We start from the raw sequence: 11631 nt of genomic DNA on the forward strand, positions 1-11631 counted from the left end.
TCAGAGTTGATAAATTGATCAAGCACGATTTCCCACTTATGTAACCATGCAGATTTTTCATGTTACAACAGCTTTAAAAATAGTTTGTAACTATTTTCCTATGACACTTGTTAAACCAAGAAGCCTGAGGTTTCTTGCTCTCTGTCTCCCTCCCTTTTTAAATAAACCCTTTTCAAAAGATAAATTTTTCCATTCTAAAGGAACCTTCTCAAATCTGAGGGACTTTGGAAAATTCAAAGAAAGACATTTCTTTCAAAATTCTGGGCTGAAATCTATCAGGACGTGGAGAATTACAGCATCTGTCTTGCACAGCTCATGCAACTTCTGAGTCTGACTCATACTGCTATAAAATCTTCAGGAGTTTGAGACAGGTATGGGTAGTTAACCTCATTTTTATTCAATGTTGCTACACTTGCAAAGGCTTTTTCAACAGCTTCTCTAAAGCCAATGACCTCTGGCAGCTAGAAAGTCAAAGACGGCAGGAATATGGGAGCACTACCACCTGCAAGCTCCCCTCCTAACGACACATAACCTTGACCTGTAAATATATATCACCATTCCTTCATTGTTGCTGGACCGGAACCTGAGAACATCCTTCTTTAAAACATTGAAGAATTACCTTCATTTTTGAGATTTCTGCAAATAACTAAAGTAGCTCATCGATATCTGCACCAGAGCAATGAAGGTATTAAATGTTGTCCACTTTCCATACAGTACATTACATCTGTCTACTCCTCCATCTACATTGAAATTAGACCAAATACCATTAGAAACCCATATGCTTAACAGGATCTGCAGGCACTAAATCTGTTGGTGGCCTGGTTAAGTGTTTCTGGCAAGAATATCTGTCGATCCATACTCAAGAAAGATAAGCATTTGAAAAATATTGAGGTAAATCTGAGGAAGAACATTTTAAGAAGCATAGCATTTTAATTATGATAATAAAAACACAACAGCATATTTACCCACTTGAGAGATACAATGAGTGACAATATGGAGAAGATGATGATTGGATGCATTAAATACCTACTAAATCCACTCTTCCGTTGTATCTGTGATATATGATTTGAAATGCAATATGATATAGCATCAGCTGACCAAGCACTAAAGTTGCATTCTGTTCTTGCATTGCTTATGTTGTATACCTTGACCAAGAAGCATTATTATTCTGTGTCAGGTCATAAGCAATTTCATACTGATGGTTGCTGCATGAATGGTGTGTGTGTGTGTGTGTGTGTGTGTGAGAGAGAGAGAGACACCTCAGCTCGAAAACTGAACAAATGAGTAGGTAACTGCACTCCACATGATGAGTAACATTGAGTGATATGGATTACCCTTTCCACCATTTGGCTTAATAGTGATCATTTTTGCCTTTCTTGTAATGTTAAGGGTGAAAAGGACCACTACTATTTGTCTTGGAGGACTTAAATCAGCAAGGGGAATAAATATAAGAAATTTTTAAAGCATCCAAATGAGAAAATGCTGTGACTTCCAGCTTTACCCGAATGTTGGCAAGGATCCCTTAAATTAAAAATACAATCTTTGGCTATCTAATTAAGTTCCTCCCAAGAATCAGTGCAGTGTTTAAATGGGTTAATTCTCTGGGTAACTTTTGTCTTGCTAACCTAATTTCAACCCCAAAATGGTAGATAGACAAAATTGGTCACCATTGAACTAATTTAACAACTTTGCTGGTTAATAATGGAAGTTGTAAATATTTAAAGCACTATTGCCCAGAGCAGAATAGAAAAATATCTTGATTTAAAACAACTTTCCAAATCATAATAATAAGGCCAGTGTTAGGCCTTTTTGTTCCTCATTCTTTACTGCAGAATTTTAAAAATGAATTTAATTTATATCAACCACCACTCACAAAATGCTGGTGGAACACAGCAGGCCAGGCAAGGGTCTCGACCCAAAACGTCAACTGTACTTCTTCCTATAGATGCTGCCTGGCCTGCGACGTTCCACCAGCATTTGTGTGTGTTGCTTGAATTTCCAGCATCTGCAGATTTCCTCGTGTTTGCGTTATATCAACCACAGGTCATTTTGCTTATTCAGCATTCCAGTTGCTTTTTTTCCTCGTCTCACTTCGTTGTTATGTCTCCTTGAAATACTTCTTTTCTGTTTTGCTTTTATTTGTTCTTCAGTCTCAGGAAAGAATTGCTTCAGATAGTGAGTGAAGAATGCTGTGTGGCATCTTGGAAGTGAAAAATGCCAAATATATTTCTAGTATTCAGCAAAAAGAGTAACTTGGTGTTTAACTTAGCAGTTAAGTCAAAACTCACAGTGTAAAGAAAGCACTTGAGTTTAGGCTCTCTGTTTAAAGAGGGGTATCTTTGCACTAGAAGCAATTAAAAGGGTTGCAAGGTACATCTGCAGGTTGAGTTAGAAACATAGAAACATAGAAAATAGGTGCAGGAGTAGGCCATTCGGCCCTTCGAGCCTGCACCGCCATTTATTATGATCATGGCTGATCATCCAACTCAGAACCCAGCCTTCCCTCCATACCCCCTGACCCCTGTAGCCACAAGGGCCATATCTAACTTCCTTTTAAACATAGCTAATGAACTGGCCTCAACAGTTTGCTGTGGCAGAGAATTCCACAGATTCACCACTCTCTGTGTGAAGAAGTTTTTCCTAACCTCGGTCCTAAAAGGCTTCCCCTCTATCCTCAAACTGTGACCCCTCGTTCTAGACCTCCCCAACATCGGGAACAATCTTCCCGCATCTAGCCTGTCCAATCCCTTTAGGATCTTATACGTTTCAATCAGATCCCCCCTCAATCTTCTAAATTCCAACGAGTACAAGCCCAGTTCATCCAGTCTTTCTTCATATGAAAGACCTGCCATCCCAGGAATCAATCTGGTGAACCTTCTTTGTACTCCCTCTATGGCAAAGATGTCTTTCCTCAGATTAGGGGACCAAAACTGCACACAATACTCCAGGTGTGGTCTCACCAAGGCCTTGTACAACTGCAGTAGTACCTCCCTGCTCCTGTACTCGAATCCTCTCGCTATAAATGCCAGCATACCGTTCGCCTTTTTCACCGCCTGCTGTACCTGCATGCCCACTTTCAATGACTGGTGTATAATGACACCCAGGTCTCGTTGCACCTCCCCTTTTCCTAATCGGCCACCATTCAGATAATAATCTGTTTTCCTATTTTTGCCACCAAAGTGGATAACTTCACATTTATCCACATTAAATTGCATCTGCCATGAGTTTGCCCACTCACCCAACCTATCCAAGTCACCCTGCATCCTCTTAGCATCCTCCTCACTGCTAACACTGCCACCCAGCTTTGTGTCATCCGCAAACTTGGAGATGCTGCATTTAATTCCCTCATCCAAGTCATTAATATATATTGTAAACAACTGGGGTCCCAGCACTGAGCCTTGCGGTACCCCACTAGTCACCGCCTGCCATTCTGAAAAGGTCCCGTTTATTCCCACTCTTTGCTTCCTGTCTGCTAACCAATTCTCCACCCACACCAATACCTTACCCCCAATACCGTGTGCTTTAAGTTTGCACACTAATCTCCCATGTGGGACCTTGTCAAAAGCCTTTTGAAAATCCAAATATACCACATCCACTGGTTCTCCCCTATCCACTCTACTAGTTACATCCTCAAAAAATTCTATGAGATTCGTCAGACATGATTTTCCTTTCACAAATCCATGCTGACTTTGTCCGATCATTTCACCGCTTTCCAAATGTGCTGTTATCACATCCTTGATAACTGACTCCAGCAGTTTCCCCACCACCGACGTTAGGCTAACCGGCCTATAATTCCCCGGTTTCTCTCTCCCTCCTTTTTTAAAAAGTGGGGTTACATTAGCCACCCTCCAATCCTCAGGAACTAGTCCAGAATCTAACGAGTTTTGAAAAATTATCACTAATGCATCCACTATTTCTTGGGCCACTTCCTTAAGCACTCTGGGATGCAGACCATCTGGCCCTGGGGATTTATCTGCCTTCAATCCCTTCAATTTACCTAACACCACTTCCCTACTAACATGTATTTCGCTCAGTTCCTCCATCTCACTGGACCCTCTGTCCCTTACTATTTCTGGAAGATTATTTATGTCCTCCTTAGTGAAGACAGAACCAAAGTAATTATTCAATTGGTCTGCCATGTCCTTGCTCCCCATAATCAATTCACCTGTTTCTGTTTGCAGGGGACCTATATTTGTCTTTATCAGTCTTTTCCTTTTTACATATCTATAAAAGCTTTTACAGTCCGTTTTTATGTTCTCTGCCAGTTTTCTCTCATAATCTTTTTTCCCCTTCCTAATTAAGCCCTTTGTCCTCCTCTGCTGAACTCTGAATTTCTCCCAGTCCTCAGGTGAGCCACTTTCTCTGGCTAATTTGTATGCTACTTCTTTGGAATTGATACTATCCCTAATTTCTCTTGTCAGCCACGGGTGCACTACCTTCCTTGATTTATTCTTTTGCCAAACTGGGATGAACAATTGTTGTAGTTCATCCATGCAACCTTTAAATGCCTGCCATTGCATATCCACCGTCAATCCTTGAAGTGTCATTTGCCAGTCTATCTTAGCTAATTCATGTCTCATACCTTCAAAGTTACCCCTCTTTAAGTTCAGAACCTTTGTTTCTGAATTAACTATGTCACTCTCCATGTTAATGAAGAATTCCACCATATTATGGTCACTCTTACCCAAGGGGCCTCTCACGACAAGATCGCTAATTAACCCTTCCTCATTGCTCAAAACCCAGTCCAGAATAGCCTGCTCTCTAGTCGGTTCCTCGACATGTTGGTTCAAAAAACCATCCCGCATACATTCCAAGAAATCCTCTTCCTCAGCACCTTTACCAATTTGGTTCACCCAGTCTACATGTAGATTGAAGTCACCCATTATAACTGCTGTTCCTTTATTGCACACATTTCTAATTTCCTGTTTAATACCATCTCCGACCTCACTACTACTGTTAGGTGGCCTGTACACAACTCCCACCAGCGTCTTCTGCCCCTTAGTGTTACGCAGCTCTACCCATATCGATTCCACATCTTCCCGGCTTATGTCCTTCCTTTCTATTGCGTTAATCTCTTTTTTAACCAGCAACGCCACCCCACCTCCCCTTCCTTCGTGTCTATCCCTCCTGAATATTGAATATCCCTGAACGTTGAGCTCCCATCCCTGGTCACCCTGGAGCCATGTCTCTGTGATCCCAACTATATCATAATCATTAATAACAATCTGCACTTTCAATTCATCCACCTTATTACGAATGCTCCTTGCATTGACACATAAAGCCTTCAGGCGCTCTTTTACAACTCTCTTAGCCCTTTTTAATGTTGGATGTAAGGAAAGCAAATACAATGTTAGCGTTCATTTCAAGAGAACTAGAATACAAAAGCAAGGATGTAATGCTGAGAATTTGTAAGGCATTGTTCAGACTGTACTTGGAGTATTGTAAGCAGTTTTAAGCTCCTTATCTAAGAAAAGGATGTGCTGGTATTGGAGGTTGTCCAGGAGAGGCTCATGAGAATGATCCCAGGTATGAAAGGGTATGAGGAGTGTTTGATGGCTCTGGGCCTGTTCTCGCTGGAGTTTAGAAGAACGAAGGAGAATCTCTCCACTGGAAAATAGTGATGGAGAGGTAGCAATGAGGGACAAGGAAATGGTGGATGAACTTAGTAAGTATTTTGCATCTGTCTTCACTGTGGAAGACACTAGCAATATGCCAGAAATTCGAGAGTAGCTGAGGGCAGAGTGAGTGAAGTGGGAGAAGGTGCCTTGGAAACTGAAAGGTCTGTAGGTAGATAAATCACCTGGACCAGATGGTATACACCCTATGGTTCTGAAAGAGGTGACAGAATAAATTGTGGGAAGCTTTAGTAGGTACCTTTCAAGAATTAATGAATTTTGGCATAGTTCTGTAGGACTGGAAAATTGTAAATGTCACTTCACTCTTCAAGAAAGGAGAGAGGCAGAAGAAAGGAAACTACAGGCCAGTGAGTCTGATGTCAGTGGCAGGGAAGATGTTGAAGTTGACTGCTAAGGAAGGGGTTTGGGGTATTGGAGGCACATTAGAAAATAGGCCGAAGTCAGCATGGACTCCTCAAGGGAAAACCTTGCCTGAAAAATCTGTTGGAATTATTTGAAGAAATATCAAGCAGGATGAGCAAAAGCGAATCAGTGGATGTTGTGTACTTGGATTTTCAGAAGGCCTTTGAAAAGATGCCATGCATAAGGCTGCTTAACAAGTTAAGAGCCCATGGTATTACAGGAAAGATAGTAGCATAGATAGAGCATTGACTGATTGGCAGGAGGCAAGGAGTGGGAATAAAGAGATCTGGTTCTGGGTAACTGCCAGTGACTAATGGAGAGGCTACAGAAGGACTTAGACAAATTAGGAGAATGGGTGAAGAAGGGGCAGATGGAATACTGTGTCGGGAGGTGTGTGAACACGCTCTTTGGTAGAAAATAAAAGCATTGACTATTTTCTAAATGGAGAGAAAATTCAAAAATCTGAGGTTCAAGGGGACTGGGGAGTCCATGTGCAGGACTCTCTGAAGGTTAATTTGCTGGTTGAGTCTGTGGTGAGGAAGGCAAATGCAATGTTAGCATTCATTTCAAGAGGACTAGAATACAAAAGCAAGGATGTAATGTTGAGACCTTGGTGAGTCCTCGCTTGGAGTATTGTGAGCAGCTTTGGACCTCTTATCTAAGAAAGGATGTGTTGACATTGGAGAAGGTTCAAAGGAGGTTCACAAAATGATTCCAGGACTGAAAGGCTTGTCATATGAGAAGCATTTGATGGTTCTAGAACTGTACGCACTGGAATTCAGAAGAATGAGGGTGGATCTGATCGAAAGCTATCAAATGTTGAAAAGCCTTGATTGAGTGAACGTGGAAAGGATGTTTCCCATGGTGGGGAAGTCTACGACCACAGGGCACAGTCTCAGAAAAGGGGTCACCCATTTAGAACGTAGATGAGGATGAATTTCTTTCGCCAGAGAATGGTGAATATGTAGAATTCAATGCCACAGATGGCTGGTAAGGCTAAGTCACTGGATATATTTAAAGCTGAGGCTGATGAGTTCTTGATTAATATGACCATCAAAAGTTATGGGGAGCACACCGGAGAATGGGTTAGAGAGGAATAATAAATCAGCCATGATGAAATGGTGGAGCAGACAATGGGCTGAATGGCCTAATTCTGCTCCTATGTCTCATGGTCTTATGGTCTTTTGATCTTTTTGAAATATTAAGGTTCTGAAAAGGTATGACACTGTAGAAGCTATGAGGATGTTTACCTGTGTGGGGAAATCTAGGACAAGGGAGACACAGTTTCAGAATAGGTGGATCACCTATTTAAAATATTGCCAGCTGGTGGTGTAGTGGCATCAGCGCTGGACTTTGGAGTTCGAATCCAGCCAGCTCCTGTGCACGCTTTCCATCCATGCTGCGTTGAGTGTCGAGCTAGCAACCCGACCTCGTAAAAAAGAAATTGCCTGCTACAAAAACATCAACAGCAAAAGTTGATGGCCTATGCTGTCTCATGAGTTGAAAGGCAATTTCTCTTCTCTCTCTGTTTAAAATATCACAAAGAATGATAGGAAAACAATTACATGGTAGTTGAAAGTCATTTATACCAACTCCAGGACATTACTGTACCCTTGTAATGACGATCTTCAGCGGCTTCATCATTGACATCCCATCCTTCATAAGGTCAGTTGCATAAATACTGTGGCTATAGGAGCAAGTCAAAGACTGGTATCCTGCAATCAGTGATTCACCTGCTGATGCCTCAAGGCACAATTCAGGGATATCTTGGAGTACACTCCACTTGCCTGGATGTGATTTGTGCCATAGCTTTCTAACAGCATGGCCTTATCTAGAACAAAGCAACCCATGTGATAGACACTCCATCAAGCATTCTATTTTACCAGTGTAAAATACACTGCTGAAACTCACCAAGGCTACTCTGTCTGCATCTTCCAAACTGGCTGCCTCTACCACTAAGAGGATACGAGGACACCATGTCCTGCAAGTTTTTCCTCCAACTTGTATACCATCCTGATTTGGATTTGTATCACCAATTGTCATTATTGCTATGCCTAAATCTCAGGACTCACTCCCCGAAAGCAATCTGAGAGTTAATTCATTAGCAGGATTGCAGTCATTCACTATGTAATGGATCTTTGTAATTCTCCAGCTCGGAAAGTGTGCAGGCCGAATTGCTGAGTGTATTCAGCTGGGGGAGAGAGACATACCTAAGACAGGGTTATGAGGAGCTGGCAGGAAAAGGCAATAGAGGCCAAGATCAGATCTTTCAATTTCTTACTGAAGGTTGAAACAGGGGACCTTATGGCCTACTCTTAAGTTCTTATGTTCCTACTGTAAATAAATTATTACAGCGCATGCATTATGAGAATATGGAAAATGAGTTTACAGTAGCTCCTTTAATTTAACAAATAGATGGTAAAGTTATTTAAATATCAAAAGCAACCCAAGTTATTTCTGGATGAAGCATCAAGTTCCTTTAGCAACGACTGTTTTCTTACTGGTGGAACATCATGGCAATGGGATTTGCTTATCCTAGAGTGATTTACATGTGTTTATATTAGGTTAATGGTGCCTGAATTTGGTTGCTGCCTATTTGGGGTAGGGAAACAGAAAATAGTTACAACTAAGAGCCCTTTAATTTTTGAAATGCAATGTAATACTTTAATACTGTACTCTAATAATGCGGAGTTATAATTTTGAAATTTTGATAACTTGCTGTATCTCTGCTTTGAGATTTCACTCGAGCTATCAATTAATCTGATAAAAAAAATGCCTGAACATTTCAGTCTGCTTGTAAGGAGTGAAACTCTGTCCTTGTGTGGTTGAAGAGAAAGTATTGAAGAAAGAATGATAGTGAGCTGTCTGCAACTTTACATCTGGGTCCACACATTTCTCCTAGTGCAATCAATGGCTCAGATCTTTCAGGGAAATACCAATACCTCTCATGTAACTGCTGACATTTCCCTGTGTAGTTGTCGCTAATTGCTGGAAACCTGTGTATGCACACGTGAATGTGGATGCATAAAATTTACTGAACACAACGTTGAGACGATTACTCAGTAAGTATAGTGAGGAGTGTTTCTAAAGTGCCCTGCAACTTCATCAGTCCTAAACAATTATTTGATTGGAGATGAACAGTTTTAAGGTAGATTATACACTTTTCTGCATTAACTGAGTGTAGATAAATACTTGAACTATTTAGAAATCTCCTTAAGTGCGGTAGTCCCTCTTTGTTTAGTTAAAAGGAAACTGTCTTTAGTAGTATGATGGAATTTTAATGATATGTGAATGCTTCTGAGTACAGTATTTCTATTTGTCAGACATTTAGAAATATGCACTAGTTTATGCAGGTCTGTCAGACAGCTAGACTCTGGATTACATTTTAGCACAATACCGAAGAATTACAGGTGTTTCTGTGAGGCTTGCTCTGGATTCTCATAAAGCACAATTTGTGTGTGCAATAGTCTGCCACCAAGCAGGACCTCAGCTCAAAGGATCAGGGATAACTTTCATCAGAAAGGTGACAATGGCAGATGTGTAAGAGGTACAGTAATTCTATGCTTTCAATGCAGAATAGCTGTAAGTACAGGTGTTTGGCATAGGCATTAAATTCTAGAGCACTGGAAAAGAATGAAGGGCAAGCGGTCTGTCCTTCATTCATTCCAGTTATAACCCTTGATTCTCTATGTAAACTAGAAAATATAAGGGTCACTACTTATGAACTCCAGCGAATAATGTAATTCCTGAGTGCTCAGTGGTGGGTGCCGATGCTTTTTTTTGCTGGTGGGGAGAGGGGGGAATTGTTGCTTGCTGCCACTTACACGCGGGAGGGAGGGGAGCTGGGGGATACTTTGGGGTTCTGACATTTAACTGTCAATCATCCTTTGGGGCACTCCTCTGTTTTCGTGGATGGTTGTGAGGAAAAAGCATTTCAGGATGTATAATGTATACATTTCTCTGACATTAAATGTACCTTTGAAACCTTTGAATAATGTACCATAACTAAGAGATAATCTTGTAAGCTGTTGCAATATTCACCAGAGCACAGGTCTGGTTCAGCAAAAAAGTGGTGTGGCTGCAGGAACTACCTTTCTGGTACATGTCCTTATGATGAAATAGGTTACATCTTGAAGACCCCAGGAATTTCTGAGGAAGTAACCATAGTGATACAGAAACTATTCGCCTGTAATACCTAGTTGAGTTTTCAAATACCATTTTACGAAGTACCTCAGCTAAGAATAACAGCCATTATTGAGATTTAAGGAACAAATGGCTTGAAATAAAATTCAGGGCACAGAAAGGCCATGCAGCTACAGTTCTGAAAAACAGCATGACTATCGTATTATGGCTTGACTCCATTATTCATTTTGACCCCTTTATTAACAAACACTGATTCTGTTTGTTCAACTACCTCTATAAAAATCAAACACATTATATATTTCTATTAATATCAGTCTCACTTCTAAACAGATATTGATCTTGCTCTTTTTAAACAATAATAGTTTATCTTAATTCCCTTTTCCTGGCAATGTGTTTCTTAAGTAACAAATTGCCTGGATGGACTGTAAGACAGTTTAGGAATAAAAACAGAGGGTTTAAATCTCTACAGAAATGGGTATCTGGGAAAATAATAATCTGGAATACTCACGATTGATATAGAACTATTCTGGCGTTATTAAGTTTTCTGATGATTTAAAGAGGTTAGGCAAGCAATGATCAGAAATAAGATTGATTACCATTAGACGCTAAAGCTAATTAGATATCTTAAGCATGGAAATAGAAAATAGATTACAAAATGGATAATTCTTTCATAGTGCTAACAGGAGCAGATAATAACGAACATTTGTATAACATGAAAGGATTTGGTTTTAAGTAAGCCAGTGGGAATTATATAATTGATTAAACTGAACTGCACTGGACTTAAAACATCCCTTTAGAAAGGTAACACAATAAAAACTCCAAGGTTTGAAACACTTAAGCAAATAAAAAACTAAATTGACAACAGGTTCAACCGTAACAAAATGTGTAGATTTATGAGATTTTGCATGTCTAAGATCTCAGCAATACAATTAAGTATTTCTTTTTAAAGGGACGGCATTCCATAATTTCAGTATTTGATCCACTCAAAGTGATTGTTACTTTCCAGGAAACAAAGGTATGAAACAAAGGTAACTAAAAACCAGAATACAAACAAAGGAATATACTGTAAATCTGTGAAATTCAGGGCCATAACATATCTCAGCAGATCAAACCATGCTAATGAAGGGAGAAAAATTGAACCAATGTCATGGCTAACTGGCTAATAGTGGAAATCGCCACTTCTGATATGGACAGAGAAAGTGAGTTACCTGAGATTGTATACTTTAATCTTTCTTTTGGAAGGCTACAATATGTTTATGTGGTAGATAGGGTGTTGTTCCTCAAATATTCAGTGCAGCTAGTAACAGAGAGCTTGGAGTCACACATAAGGCACTGGAAAGATGTCACAAAATTTGCCTCCAAAGAATCCTCCAAGTTCACTGGAAGGATAAGTAAATCAACATTAATGTCCTCTTCCAGGCCAGAATCCCTGCCATTGAGGCTCTCATTA

This window comes from Mobula hypostoma, chromosome 2 (genome assembly GCF_963921235.1).
Source record: "Mobula hypostoma chromosome 2, sMobHyp1.1, whole genome shotgun sequence".
Lineage (NCBI taxonomy): Eukaryota > Metazoa > Chordata > Chondrichthyes > Myliobatiformes > Myliobatidae > Mobula > Mobula hypostoma.